The following is a 13,920-nucleotide window of genomic DNA, read 5'->3' as shown; positions in this document are numbered from 1 at the left end:
TCCTCAAGGAAGGGATCCCTGAAAACTTCTCCTCCTCTCAGTGGCTGAAGCGATGGAGCCGAACTTTCCCCGCTGTGTGCGCGAGGCCTGGGATTCCGCAGAGGAGTCCCAGGAACCAGAGATGCTGCAAATCTTGAGCTTAGCGGACCCTGAGGAATGGCAGCTCCCTTTCTATCCTACGCTGGGCCAACTCTCTGGGGACGACGAGGACTTCAATGGGGAACAACTTTCTACCGCCTGCGAACGTCTGCACCCACACTGCCCGAAACACGGACCCCGAGCGCAGAGCACCTGCAGGCGGGGCGCTGGGCCGCCCGCCCCGGACACGACGCCCGCGACCCGCCAGGAGCCACAATCGCCCTCAGGAGGTGGGGCCGCCGCCCACCCGCAAAGCTTCCCTGGGCGGGTCTTGCGGCATCGGGGACCCAGCATCTGGAACCTGAGACCTCTGACCGCGGGGATCCTTCCGGAGCATCGCCCTCCTCCTGGCCTGGAGAGACACCACCGGACGTCCCAAGGCTGGTGGCCGCGGACCTACACGCAGTGGCCGGCAAGACCCTGGGCTGCCTCTCCCGCCGCCTTTGGACCCAGGAGCCCTCATCTCCGCTGAGACCCTTCATTGGATGATCCCTTGCGACAGATGTTATTACAATAACACCTCTCCGTTTAGCAATCATGGAAGAATTCGTCTTCAGAGACATTTGTGAATTTTTCTTTCGATTACTTAATAAATTATACCAAATTCCAACGCCTTTCTCTCTCTTTGGCTTTTGGGGAAGGACCCGACGCAGGGGCGGGGTGGCCGGTGCCAGTTCTCACCGGGGACCCTCAGTCCCCTGATTTGCTGGGCGGGGGGAGGCCGGTGGGGTCTCTTGGGCACACCGGGCGGCCAGGGGTCCAGCATAGGCGTTGCCAAACTGGGTCCCACGTGCTGGGCTCCGAGACATCCAGCAAAGGGCGGCCAGCAGCCCTGAGAACTCCACTTCGCCCGATGAACGCTCCTGCGCCCTCGCCCTGGCCCTGGCCCTTCCAGTGCATCTGTGGGGCCGTCCAGTCACCTTCACGTTGCTCCACGGCCCCCAGCGCCTGTCGCCGCTCCAAACGCATCGAGAAGCACTGGCCTCCGGTAGCGCAGAGCTTCCGTCTCCCTCAGGCACTCTCCTGGGCGTGTCCCTTCTTCCTGACTCTCCCCAAAGCCGACTTCCAGCTCCCACCTCAGAGCTGACCTGCAGCCAGAGCGCTGGGGTCCCGGACAAGAGAAAACTAGGGATTGTCTTTCGCGGTGGGGTGTTTCTGCGGCCAGATTCTGGAGCGGTTAGGCTCGCGTCACTTCCTAACTCCAACCAGGCGACTTTCCAAGGCGCCTGACTTCTCATTACCATTCGGAGTTGAACTAGAGTGTCCACCCAATCCGGGGTTTGAAATGGGGCCTGAGAGAACAATGGCAGGCAAAGTGTAAGTGCTTAATAAATGTTAATACAATTATACTGACAATTTCTCAACTGCTGTGATTTCTCTGGGGGCAAAATCCTTCACTGGGATTAATCTCACAGGAGTCTGAATGTGGGGACTCCCGGCCTCGGGAGCGGTTTCCTCGAGTCCCTTCCCCTCATCGCTCTGGTTTCTGGCATCCCACCCAACCTCACCCTTTCTCTCCTTTCCCTGCCAGGATTCCATGGGCCACCTGTGCAGCCTGGATGCTGGGGCTCAACCAGTATGTAACCCTGGCCGGTCCCCGGGGAATTGCAAAAGTATTCTTTTCACCCATCCATTGGACCACAGAGTGATATTTCACTTTTTCAGATTCAAACAGAACTTTTCCATTGAGGCCTGAGCATGGGAAATATACAGCTCATAACAAGAGGATGTGATGACATGGGTGTGTGTTGTAGACACTGCTATGTCTTTATTAATGTACTTTAATTTCCTACTTTGTCTTTTATTTCTTAAAGAGTGTATATGAGAAATGAAATCAGTGAGAACTGGAAATAAAGAAATCACTTTTAAATTTCATCCTCACTTTTTCAGTAGTCATTTCAAATACTTAATCTCTTAGGCAAATAAATGAAATAGCCCTTGAATTCATGGAAAGACACAATTGTCCATAAACCCACTTGTCAGGAATCACTAGCAGAATTTGGAGTGCAGTTCTACAGTTCCTTTAGCAATTCTAAAATCCAAAATTGTATGCAACCTACACTTTGGTGTGTAAATTTTGGTACAAAACTCATTTGACAGCAAAATATGGCATAGACTGATGTGAGGCCATAGTGTACTCTATCCAAAGCAGCATGAGTATTCATAGGAATGATTGATTACTGTGACCGTCCTAGAGCATGCAGACAGGTACACTCTATCAGGCAAGCTCTTATTGTCACTTTATAATTCCTTACATTTTAAATTATAACATATATCTAGACCCCAGTATTTTAATAAATATATTAGAGTATCTTTAATATTAAATAATGTATTAGCAATACCTAAAAATACAATTTTAGGTTGTTTTTGGTTGTAAAACTGACTTGTAGTGCTGAATACTGTAGAAGTGCCCTTTGCTGGTAGAAAGCTGGAGTCATTGCAGTATTTGATCATCCATAACATTGTTAAAGAAAATTCTCTTCTGGAATAGATTGCTTCTGCCATTACCTGTAACTATTTCTAGTAATGGGGTTTGTGTGCTCCATTTTTTCCTTTCTTTTTACTTAAAAAAATTTTTTTTAATTGACTTGAATTAGCCACCTCTACCTCTGCCCTTTGTACTTCCCAACAGCCAAAGCAATGACTCACAGTATAAAGAGAATTTTTTTAAGCTGTTAGGTTTTATTATCAAAAAAGATTGTTTCTTTTTAAAGGGATGTTTTTGTGTAATTTTTAAGTAAGGGAAAGGAATTTTCACAAATGTACACAATGTCAAAATTTCTTACATGATTGCTAATTCATGCAATTCAATATGGGGCATGTGAACAGCAAGGTAACTGTATGTAGCTATTTCCTCAAGTCTAGAAATGGATAATTTCAAGAAGGGAAGGCAGGCAGGGGACACAAAAGCAAAAATAAACTAATGGGACTACATCAAACTAAAAAGTTTCTGCACAGCAAAAGAAACTATCATCAAATTGAGAAGGCAACCTACTGAATGAGGGGAGATATATCTAATCACATATTTGACAAAGGGTTAATATCCAAAATATACAAAGAACTCTTATATCCTCTTAAGGTTTTAACTCAAGTTATACAATTCAATTTATACAATTTAAACTCCAAAAAAAGCAAACAACCTCATTGAAAAATGGGCAGAGGACCTCAACAGACATTTTTCCAAAGAAGACACACAGATGGCCAACAGACCCATGAAAGAGGCTCAGCATCACTAATTATCAGGGACATGCACATCAAAACCACATTGAGATATCATCTCCCACCTGTCAGAATGGCTATTCTCCAAAAGACAATAAATGACAAGTGTTGGAGAGAATGTGGAGAAAAGGGAACACTCATATACTGTTGGTGGGAATCTAAATTGGTGCAACTACCATGGAAAACAGTATGGAGGTTCCTCAAAATCTAAAAATAGAAATACCATAGGATCCAGCTTTCCACTCCTGGGTATACATCCAGAAAAAATGAAAGCATGAATTCAGAAAGATACATGCACCTATTTACAATATCCAAGACATGGAAGCAACACAAGTGCCTAAAAAAGGATGACTGAATTAAGATGTGGTAAGTATATACAGTGGAATATTGTTCAGCCATAAAAAGAATGAAATTTTGCCATTTGCAGCAACATGGATGGACCTAGAGAATATTATGCTTAGTGAAATAAGCCAGACAGAGGAAGACAAATAGTGCATGATATCACTTATATGTGGCATCTAAAAATAATACAAATGAATGTGTATGCAAAATAGAAACAGACTCACAGATATAGAAAACACACTTGTGGTTACCAAAAGGGAGAGGGAAGAATGAGGGACAAATTAGGGGTATGGGATTAACAGATACAAACTACTATGTATAAAATAGATAAGCAACAAGGATATACTGTATAGCACAGGGAATTATAGCCATTATCTTATAATAACCTATAATGGAATATAATCTGCAAAAATACTGAATCACTATGTTGTACACCTGAAACTAATATAATATTGTAAATCAACTGTACTTCAATTTAAAAGAAGAAGAAGATGTGGTATATATACACAATGGAATACTACTCAGTCATAAAAAGAATGAAATCCTGCCATTTGCGACAACATGTGGACCTTGAGGGTATTACCTTAAGTGAAATAAATCAAAAGATAAAAGGCAAAAACTATATGATTTCACTCATATGTGGAATCTAAAGAAACCCCAAACCAACCCCCCCCAAAAAAACTAAAACAAAAAAACTGAACAAACAAAACAAGGGAACAGATTGGTATTTACCATAAGGGATGGGGGTTGGGGGCTGGTTGGAATGGGTGATGGGGGTCAAGTGCATGGTGATGGATGGTAACTAGATTTTGAGGATGATCACTTTGTAATGAACACATGTGTTGAATCATAATGCTGTACACCTGAAACTCCTATACCAATTTTACCTCAATAAAAAAGAATGAAAGGCAAAAAGAATATTTTATAGATTTCATAAGTGATCGTTAAAATTGATGTGAAATAAATGTAGATGGATTTTAGAATAAAATAAGCTTCCTTTCTTTATCCACTATTCCCACCTACAGGATATATCCGAAGTCATATACCTAATGAATGCCTACACAATCTATTCAATTTACTTTTTTTTCAGGAAGGAAAGATAAAAATAATATACATTTCCTGGAAGATTTGGGGGAAATAATGTGGCTTCAAAAGAGTCCCTGTCCAGCAACAAATCCACAGAAATGAGCCTGCACCCTGCACTGCAATATCCAATCTAGAGAAAGAACAGATAAATACTATTTACGCTAGTAAATAGAGAAACTTATTTAGAAACTAGAACGGAAACTCCTGAAACCAGAAATTTCAAGAGTCTCTGTAAGTGGACTCTAGGTGTCTAGATGGTGGATCCTGAGAGCCGGAGAAGCTTCGAATGGCAAGTGATTATTGGGGAACTTCAGAAGTGGCCCCAGGAAGCTGACTGCAGTTTTGCTGTGCTAAGTAGCAGAGATATGTCTGCCCAGGTGTGAACAGTGAATGGACGTTTGCATCGTAGAGAAAGGAAGGTGCCTGGATGGTTGTAACACACAGAGGAGTGAGGTTTCCCAATGGGGAGCCCAATTCCCTAGACAAACACCTACTGAGCAGCCCTCCAGCTGACATCTCTCTCCCTCCAAACTGTGCAAATCATGGCACTAGTTCCTTTCAACTTCCCTAGACGGAAGCTGCTCACTAAGAGGGGAGATGATGTATTAGGGGATCTTCAATTTACACACTCCAGATTACACTGTTATACTATTTAAATCAAATTTTACTGCTCTCTAGTGTCTTGGAAAAGCTTCTTGAATAATCACAATATTTTTCTCTTCCATTTTATTTATTTTGTATCTACCCTGGAAAATACAGTGTCATAACATAGAAACTAAATAGCTCAGCTCATATATGGGGTTATATAATCTGACAGAGTGAAGAAGAAATTGTGAACACACCTTCAAATACCATCAGTTAGGTCTCCCCTATCAATTCCTTGGCTACATCTATGGTCAATCTGATAACTGATTAGGTCAATAGCATATATTTGAGCAGTCAAAGTCAGCAATTAAACTATTCAATCAAATCTAACGCAAAATTTAAATCTTTCATCATAATTACCTATTAAGTATGATTGGATGCTAGCAGAGACAGAGGACTCTGAGATTGCTGTGGTACAGATATATCTCACTAGGGCCACAGAAAGCCAGTATTTGCCTTCCCTCCATCAATGACCATATTAATCTTTTTCTAGGCTGAGCCTGTGAATTGGATGTTCTCTCTCGATGTTGAGATTTTCCTTCCTCTAGATTTTCCATCACACTACTGAGATCTAAGTTGAAAGGACATGCTCATATCTCTAATAATGCTATTTTGACTCTTCAAAGTTAGTACCCTCCCAGTTACCTTCTTTCAATTAACTTAGAAAACATTCTTTATAGCACTTATACTAAAATAGTTCTATCTGCTTATTTGTTGGCATGTTTACTGTCTGTCCGTCCCATGAAAGTCAGACACTTTAGGACTTCCCTGGTGGCGCAGTGGTTAAGAACCCGCCTGCCATTGCAGGGGACACGGGTTCGAGCCCTGGTCCGGGAAGATCCCACATGCCACGGAGCAACCAAGCCCGTGTGCCACAACTACTGAGCCTGCGCCCTAGAGCCCGTGCTCCACAACAAGAGAAGCCACCGCAGTTAGAAGCCCACGCACCGCAGTGAAGAGTAGCCCCTGCTTACCGCAACTAGAGAAAGCCCACGCGCAGCAACGAAGACCCAACGCAGCCATAAATAAATAAAAAATAAATTAAAAAAAAAAAAAGTCAGACACTTTATGGCAGATCCCATGTCTGCTGGTTGATGGCTTTAGCTCCAGGATCATGTGTACATGTAGTATAATATTGGTGCTTAGTAAGGCTTTGGGAATGAAGAAGGAATGAATATAGAAAAAAATATTCTCCAGCCACAGGCTGAACAGAGGAAGATCAGATATCACTGAAAAGGAGAAAAATAACTCTTGGGAGGATTTATTTGTTTGTTTTTCCTTGCTGCTTCTCAGAAATGCTGGTAAACATGCTGTGAGCATCAAATGCTGGGATGACCCAATCAATCAGATCTGAACAAAGCCACATTCAGCTCGGTTTTATTGGATGTCATTCAGAAGAGGATATTAATTTGCTTCTTCTCGGGGGTCTGGTATCCTGAAGCAATGTGCACTGAAGGTTAACACCAACGTCTGTGTTTCAGCATCTTAATTCTGATGTCTTAGAGGTCCTAGGCTAGAGAACTTCTGCTTCCTGCTCCTCTCTCTTGGCCCAGACATGCTGTTTCACGGTATAAGAGAGTGAAGGTTTGGAACTTCATCTGTCTTGCTGTGAGGGTTCGGTTGTCTGCAAGCAAGAGGCGGGAACCTGGCTACTGCCTTCCCTGCACTGGGTAGAAGCCTGGGTCTGGACAACCTCCAGGGACTGAGCAGAGGCTCAGGGGAATGCTCCACTTCTGGTAGGATAGGACCTACTATGTGGGAGAGAAATAATGAGGACTCAGAGACTTTCTCTGTGCCATGAGTAGTTTGGAAGCTCCCAACAAGGCCTGCCTGGGAATTGACACTTGGGTTCCTGCCTGGTCCAACTTCAGCCCCAGAGAAGCCGAATATGGCAGATCAGGTGGCTGCCTGGATCCAGAAAAGCTACAAAACCCCGGTGCAGGTAGTCACGGGGAGCCCACAGGGCAAGGACATGGAATTCTGCCCTCTCCGAGCCTACCTGGTTGGCTACCTCAGCGCTTTCGCCTCTAACTTGGTTAGAACCATCCCCTTGAATTCAAGTCCCCTTGCTACAGTCACCTCCTGCCCAGACCCCCTACTGTACATTTGTTCTCTGGGATACCTTTTCAAAATCATGCCTTCCATTTTATTTCTAGGGCTGCATTGTTTGGGATTGTGCAAATATGCCTATTGTTTATATTTTTTTTATCCTGTATTGGAAAACACGTCCGTTTTTTGTTTTTTTTTTTTTAATTTATTTTATTTATTTATGGCTGTGTTGGGTCTTCGTTTCTGTGCGAGGGCTTTCTCTAGTTGTGGCAAGCGAAGGCCACTCTTCATCGCGGTGCGCGGGCCTCTCACTATCGCGGCCTCTCTTGTTGCGGAGCACAGGCTCCAGACGCGCAGGCTCAGTAATTGCGGCTCACGGGCCCAGTTGCTCCGCGGCATGTGGGATCTTCCCAGACCAGGGCTCGAACCCGTGTCCCCTGCATTGGCAGGCAGATTCTCAACCACTGCACCACCAGGGAAGCCCAACACGTCCGTTTTTTAACCACAATCTCTGGCTTGTAGAAGTGGAATTCTGGGTCAAGAGTATTCATATATTTTTTTGGAGAATTATTTATTTATTTATTTATTTATTTATTTATTTAGGCTGCGCTGGGTCTTCGTTTTGGTGTGCAGGCTCTTGATTGGTGTGTGCAGGTTTCTCTAGTCGCAGTGAGCGCGGGCTTAGTTGTGATATGTGGGATCTTAGTTCCCTGACCAGGGACTGAACCTGGGGGCCCCCTGCATTGGGAGCTCGGAGTCTTAACCACTGGACCACCAGGGAAGTCTCCAAGGGTATTCATATTGAAATGCTTAATGCATATTGTCATGCTGGCTTTCCAAAGATCCTTTCAAATTCATTTCTCAAAAGCTGCGTTGGGGAGTTACTACTTTACCAATATTAGAACAAATGGAAAAGATTAATACAGACCACTGTGGTAGTCAAAGTTATACGTCATGGTTTCACTTTACATTTCTTTCATCTTAAGGAGCCCTGACCTGGGTCCCAGCTCCCCTTTCAGCCACAGAACCCCCTATACCACTTCCACGCCTGACTCTACCCACCCAAATCAATCCACAGGCAGAGAATAAGGAAGCACGTTTTAATCATTGCTCATAATTGGAATCAACGTAAGAAACATGACAATTCTGAGTACAACTACAAGAAAGCTCCTTAAGATAGTATGGATTCCCTGAAGAGAGATCTCTAATTGAGAAAGCTGTCAGTAATCCAGGAAAGGAGGGACAAATAAGGACTGGTCTGCCCCACAGAGTCCTCCAGGCTCATCCCAGAGCGAGGCGGGGCCCAGGGAAGAAGCCCAGCCAGGCAGAAGGAGGCCTCCACTGGGGTGACTCAGGCTCCAGGCCAGGGCATGGGTTGAAGGGGCGCCGTGGGCCGGACGGAAGGCTGCGACTCCTTTCCTTGCCGAGTTCCGCAGGGTTTCAAGCCTCCACAGGGTTTCCGCAGCTTCGGGGTTGGGGACGGGGACCGTCCTGGGCTCCTGGAGGCCATCTGGCCGCGTGTCTGTCGGCCTCCGCTGCTGCGGGCATCTCCTGGCTGCTCAGGCCCGATTGTGCCCTGCGGTGTGCGGCTTCGGCCTCTTCTTGACGGGGCTGCCGCTCCACCCCGGATTAGCCGTTGGCTCCTGGACTTGTGGGTCTCGCCAGCGTTTGTGGCCGCTCTCCACCTGGGGACCGTCTGCGTGTCCGGGGCAAGCGCGCCGCGGCAGCCCACATGCACAGTAGTGCGCGTCCTCGCAGAACCGGGGGCTTCGGCAGGAGGGGCGGCTCAGCGAAGGGAAGTTATCCAGAGCCCAGGCCCAGGCCTGTTCTCGGTTGAGGCCCGGTGGCACGTGGGGCTCTGGATGCGCCCTCCTCCGGGACAGCTCTTCCCAGGTGTAGTACGCGTGCGTCTCCATGGCTTCAGCCTCCTCCCAGGCCAGACGCGTAGCGGGTCTAAGCAAAGGGGCGAGTGATTCAGCCCCGTACTGAGTGTGCCTTTTATAGGGTCTGTCTAGTACAGGAGATCGGAAACCCACGTCCAGATAAGTGGGGCTAGACACTCATTTGCCTTGCAAATTGCCTCGGAGCCTCGCGAGATTAAGGAGAAACCTGCATCTTGCTGGGAGGGGTTTGGAAATTCCGAGTGGTTTCGGTGATGGAGTTAAAGGAGGGGGATGGGAGGGGAAGGAGGGTCCCTGGCAGTTTCCATTCACTGGAAGAAGCCTCACTACTTGGGAGGAACAGCTATGCATATCACACCTCAGGTTCTCTTCTTTTAGCACAACAGAGAGGATGGCCCGGTGTTAAGAGATGAGACAGCCAGGTTCCATCTTTGCCAGAACACAAAGGTAGTTCATGCTGCAGCTGGACTGAGATTCTAGGTCCTCCTCCTCCCACATCAGGTGGGGAAATGAGGAACGGAGTGATTAGGTAGGGGCGGGAAAAGGAGAGTCCCATGCCTACTTAGAATTCTAATACTTCTATTTTGGTCTACACTAGCTCAGCCAAATCAAAGGGACACCTCAAGTTTGCCCTGATTTTCAAAGCTACAGGGCACACTGAATTGAGTGAACACCATGTTTTTAATCGTGTTTGTTGGTAGGGCCCCTATCCTGTTTTATGTAATTATGGACCTTCTATCATTACTGATTCTCATTTCTCTGCTCCCCTTAGGTGTAATTTTTCCTATTAATAACTATTGTATTTTTAATATGTATTTGGTATTTTTCAGTGTTGTACTATATAATACTGTTTTGCATGCCACATATTCAATTCATGTAAAAGGAAATGTGTTCTATTCTGATTTTTTTCATTACTTTCCATTCGTTTGGTAATTTACAAGATCTCTATATGCAAATTTCATCTGCTGCTTCCAACTCATGCCTATTCCCCTCTGATGAGCTTCTGCCACACTTTACCCCTCCACTGTACCCCAGGGGACCCTCAGATTGCTGAGTTACCATTACTGTATGGAATCATCTCTTATGGATCAGTGAGACACTTTCTCTAGAATAGGTACCCATGGGCAGAATTGTGGCACAGAAAATGTATAAGCCCAATTTAAGAGAGTACTACCAGATCATTCTTTGGGATGACTGTGTTACAGCAGGCAGGTAGCTAGATATGAGCAGAGGAATGGGGGCAGGGGCCAGGTGGCAGGAAATTACGCAGCTTGTAAACAGCAGGGGTCCATAGGAAGACAAAGAAAAGCAGGAACCTCCAGACTGACAGGAAACCACAAGTTTGGGGTGATATGTGTCCTGGAAGCAGACAAAGAAAGGTGAGGAAAGGTGGGAATGTCCTGCACCTGAATGTAACCTGTTGCTCGTTATGCTCTCATTACAATAAAATTATCCTTGCAGATAAGAAGTACCCATCATCTTTTCAATTATGTTCGCAGCCACCGCTGCGATGCCGTTCGCTCTCCAACGCTAGCGCCTTCTCTAGCTCCCCGAGCTCCAGCTGAAGGTGAAGGGGGGTAAGTAAGGAGGTCTCTATACCATGGCTCTTACAAAGCAGACTGCCCGCAAATTGGTGGAAAAGCACCAAGGAAGCAACTGGCTACCAAAGCCACTGGCAAGAGTGCGCCCTCTATTGGAGGGATGTAGAAACCTCATCGTTACAGGCCTGGTACCGGGGCATGCCCTGAAATTAGACGTTATCAGAAGTCCACTGAACTTCTGATTCGCAAACTTCCCTTCCAGCATCTGGTGCGGGAAATTGCTCAGGACTTCAAGACAGATCTGCGCTTCCGGAGTGCAGCTATTGGTGCTTTGCAGGAGGCAAGTGAGGCCTATCTGGTTGGCCTTTTTGAAGACACCAACCTGTGTGCTATCCATGCCAAACGTGTAACAATCATGCCAAAAAGACATCCAGCTAGCGCGCCGCGTATGTGGAGAACGTGCTTAAGAATCCACTAAGATGGGAAACATCTCATTCTTTAAAAAAAAATTCTCTTCTTCCTGTTATTGGTAGTTCTGAACGTTAGATATTTTTTCCCCCACGGGGTCAACAGGTACCTAAGTATATGATTGCAAGTGGAAAAATAGGGGACAGAAATAAAATATTGGCAGTTTTTCCATTTTCATTTGTGTGTGTATTTTTAACATAAATGCGGGGTCATAAAGCATTAACGCAAGTCAAAATGTTTCAGTGAACAAGTTCCAGCAGTTCAACTTTATAACAATTATAAATAAACCTGTTAAAATTTTCTGGACAATGCCAGCATTTGGATTTTTTTAAAACAAGTAAATTTCTTACTGACTGAAACTAAATGGTGTTTGTAGCATTTTTATCATACAATAGATTCCATCCATTCACTGTACTTTTTCTGAGTTGTCCTACATGCAAGTACATGTTTTTATTGTTGTCTGTCTTGTGTGCTGTTCCTGTAAGTTTGCTATTAAAATACATTAAACTATATTTTAAAAAAAGTACCCATCATGCACCGACACCATGACACTTCTGATCTAAGCTAAATAAAGACAAAAAGCCCTCCTCCCCTCGGGAAGACGGAGCTGGGATGAAAATCAGGGAATATGACCCCCAAACTCCTCCTTCCCCAGTGAATACTCCGCCCCTTCATTTGTAAGCCCCTCATAACCAGCTTGCCAAAGAAACCCAGGGCAGCCGCTCCTCATCTGCCCGCTCTCCTTCTGAGAGTGTATTCTTGCTTAAATAAAATCTCACGTTACTTTCTTAACCTCCCTGCTTCATCTCCGAAATCTTTTGACAAGACAAGAACCTTAAATTCACCGGGACCAAATGCAGCCTTGACAGACAACAGTGCAGGAGGATTACAGATTACTCTACGTATACATTCCCCACATATTTGGTACGACCCAGTATTCTACCTCATGCCATGAGCTGCACGGTTCCGAAGAGAGCAGCTATGGTGCGTGTTCTGATTCAACGTTTTTCTTTTTTGATTTCTGACAGTGTCTCTCTTGAGGCACCAGTTTACAGTGTGGTTCTCAGTCTTTTCCCAAGGAATGTTCAGCCTGATGTCTGCGTCTTCCTTTTCCATCAAATTTCAGTTATCTTCTTCCTCTAATAAATCACATGTGTAAACAATTCCAGGGTTCTGTTTGTTTCCTAAAAAGCATAAAATAAATAAAACAGTGACAGCACACTCATCTTCATCCTTACTAACTTATTACAATCTTCTTTCTTTGATTAACCTCTTAAAAATGAATCTAGGTGCCCTGAATGAAATATATATTTTTGAAGTTTACTTTCTGCGTTCAGGGTATTTTGAGGATGTTTGTTTTGTTATGATCATGATTTTTCAATGAGAAAAAAGGAAAAAGGAGAAAAATTCCTCACAATATTTCATCTTGAACTTTTACAGTTTTCCCTTTGTACATGTATTTCTATCAAGAAATAAATAAAATATTTAAATAATGATGTTTTGTTTCTTTTGTATGTGTTACTTTAATTAATGTAGGATCCCAGGACAAAGCCAGGAGCTCCTCTGATCTTTGCTGGTCACTAAACTAGCCCAGTGATTGAGGCATCAGGAGTCTGAATACAGGGAGGGGCCAGGAGTGGTGGTAGATGAGGGGCGCAGGGAATGGAGAAGAATTGAAACTGAAGATGGAAGAGCAGCTCCTTAGCTAGACCTAGAAGGAAAATTATCCAAGAGGAAGGTTTCTAGCTGAACCAGAATCCAGAGCCACATTCGTCTTGGTCCCAGATTTGAAGGCTGACTTTGAGACCAACAATTGGAACTCCTTTGCCACTGGCCACTCTGGACACCCACCTCGTACACACACCAAGCCTAGGGCTAGGAAGGGCACCTGCCCACACACCAAGAGGAGGAAAGAGCTTCTGGAAGTCCATGTTAGCATGACCCTCGCAAAAGTCAGGATCAGAGATCTGTCCCCTACCCCTTTTCATTTGCAGACTACTAATTTGATGCAAATCATTAAGAAGCCAGAGGAATGAGGTAGAGATGCCAGAGCACCTGGAAGATTTCAGAAAGGCCCCTGAGGAGGGCTAGGACCCTAGGAGGTACAGGAAGACTTAGTTGGGGTAGATCCCAGACCCAGCGACGTTCTCAGAGATCCTGTCTGCCGGATCTCCTAGACGACCAGTGCACGTCTGCAAGTTTGACAAGCAGCCACCTGGCCACCTCCGTGTGCATAGGGGACTCCACCGCCCTCCTCACGCCCAGGAAAGCGAGGCCACCAGCCACCTCCACCCCTGCACCTCTTCCATCGCCAACAGTCAAAGTAGGAATAGACCTGAGAAAGAAGAATTTCGCATTTACGGACAATTTTATTAAAAGAGCGGAAAAAATGGGTACACATTTTTTGAAGACACAACGTCGCCCATCGTGTGAGCAAACGGAGGGATGTTGCTGCAATATCCGTAGCGGAGGATCACCCAGGGAAGGGTTTCAGCGGAAGTCTCACGCTCCTAGGCGCCGAAGATGGAGGC

At 45.3% G+C, this 13,920-nt stretch overlaps 1 pseudogene across 1 annotated transcript; it reads left to right on the top strand.

Annotated features, from left to right (window-relative positions):
• The first annotated feature begins 2,838 nt into the window (after nucleotides 1-2,838).
• LOC309623383 (histone H3.3C pseudogene) lies at nucleotides 2,839-13,920 on the top strand (annotated as a pseudogene). Its single transcript has one exon. The product of its transcript is annotated as a histone H3.3C pseudogene (transcript).

Source organism: Balaenoptera borealis (genome assembly GCF_965194805.1).
Source record: "Balaenoptera borealis genome assembly, chromosome: 2".
NCBI lineage: Eukaryota > Metazoa > Chordata > Mammalia > Artiodactyla > Balaenopteridae > Balaenoptera > Balaenoptera borealis.
The sequence above is the reverse complement of the archived record's forward strand: the minus strand, read 5'-3'. Positions and strand labels throughout refer to the sequence as shown.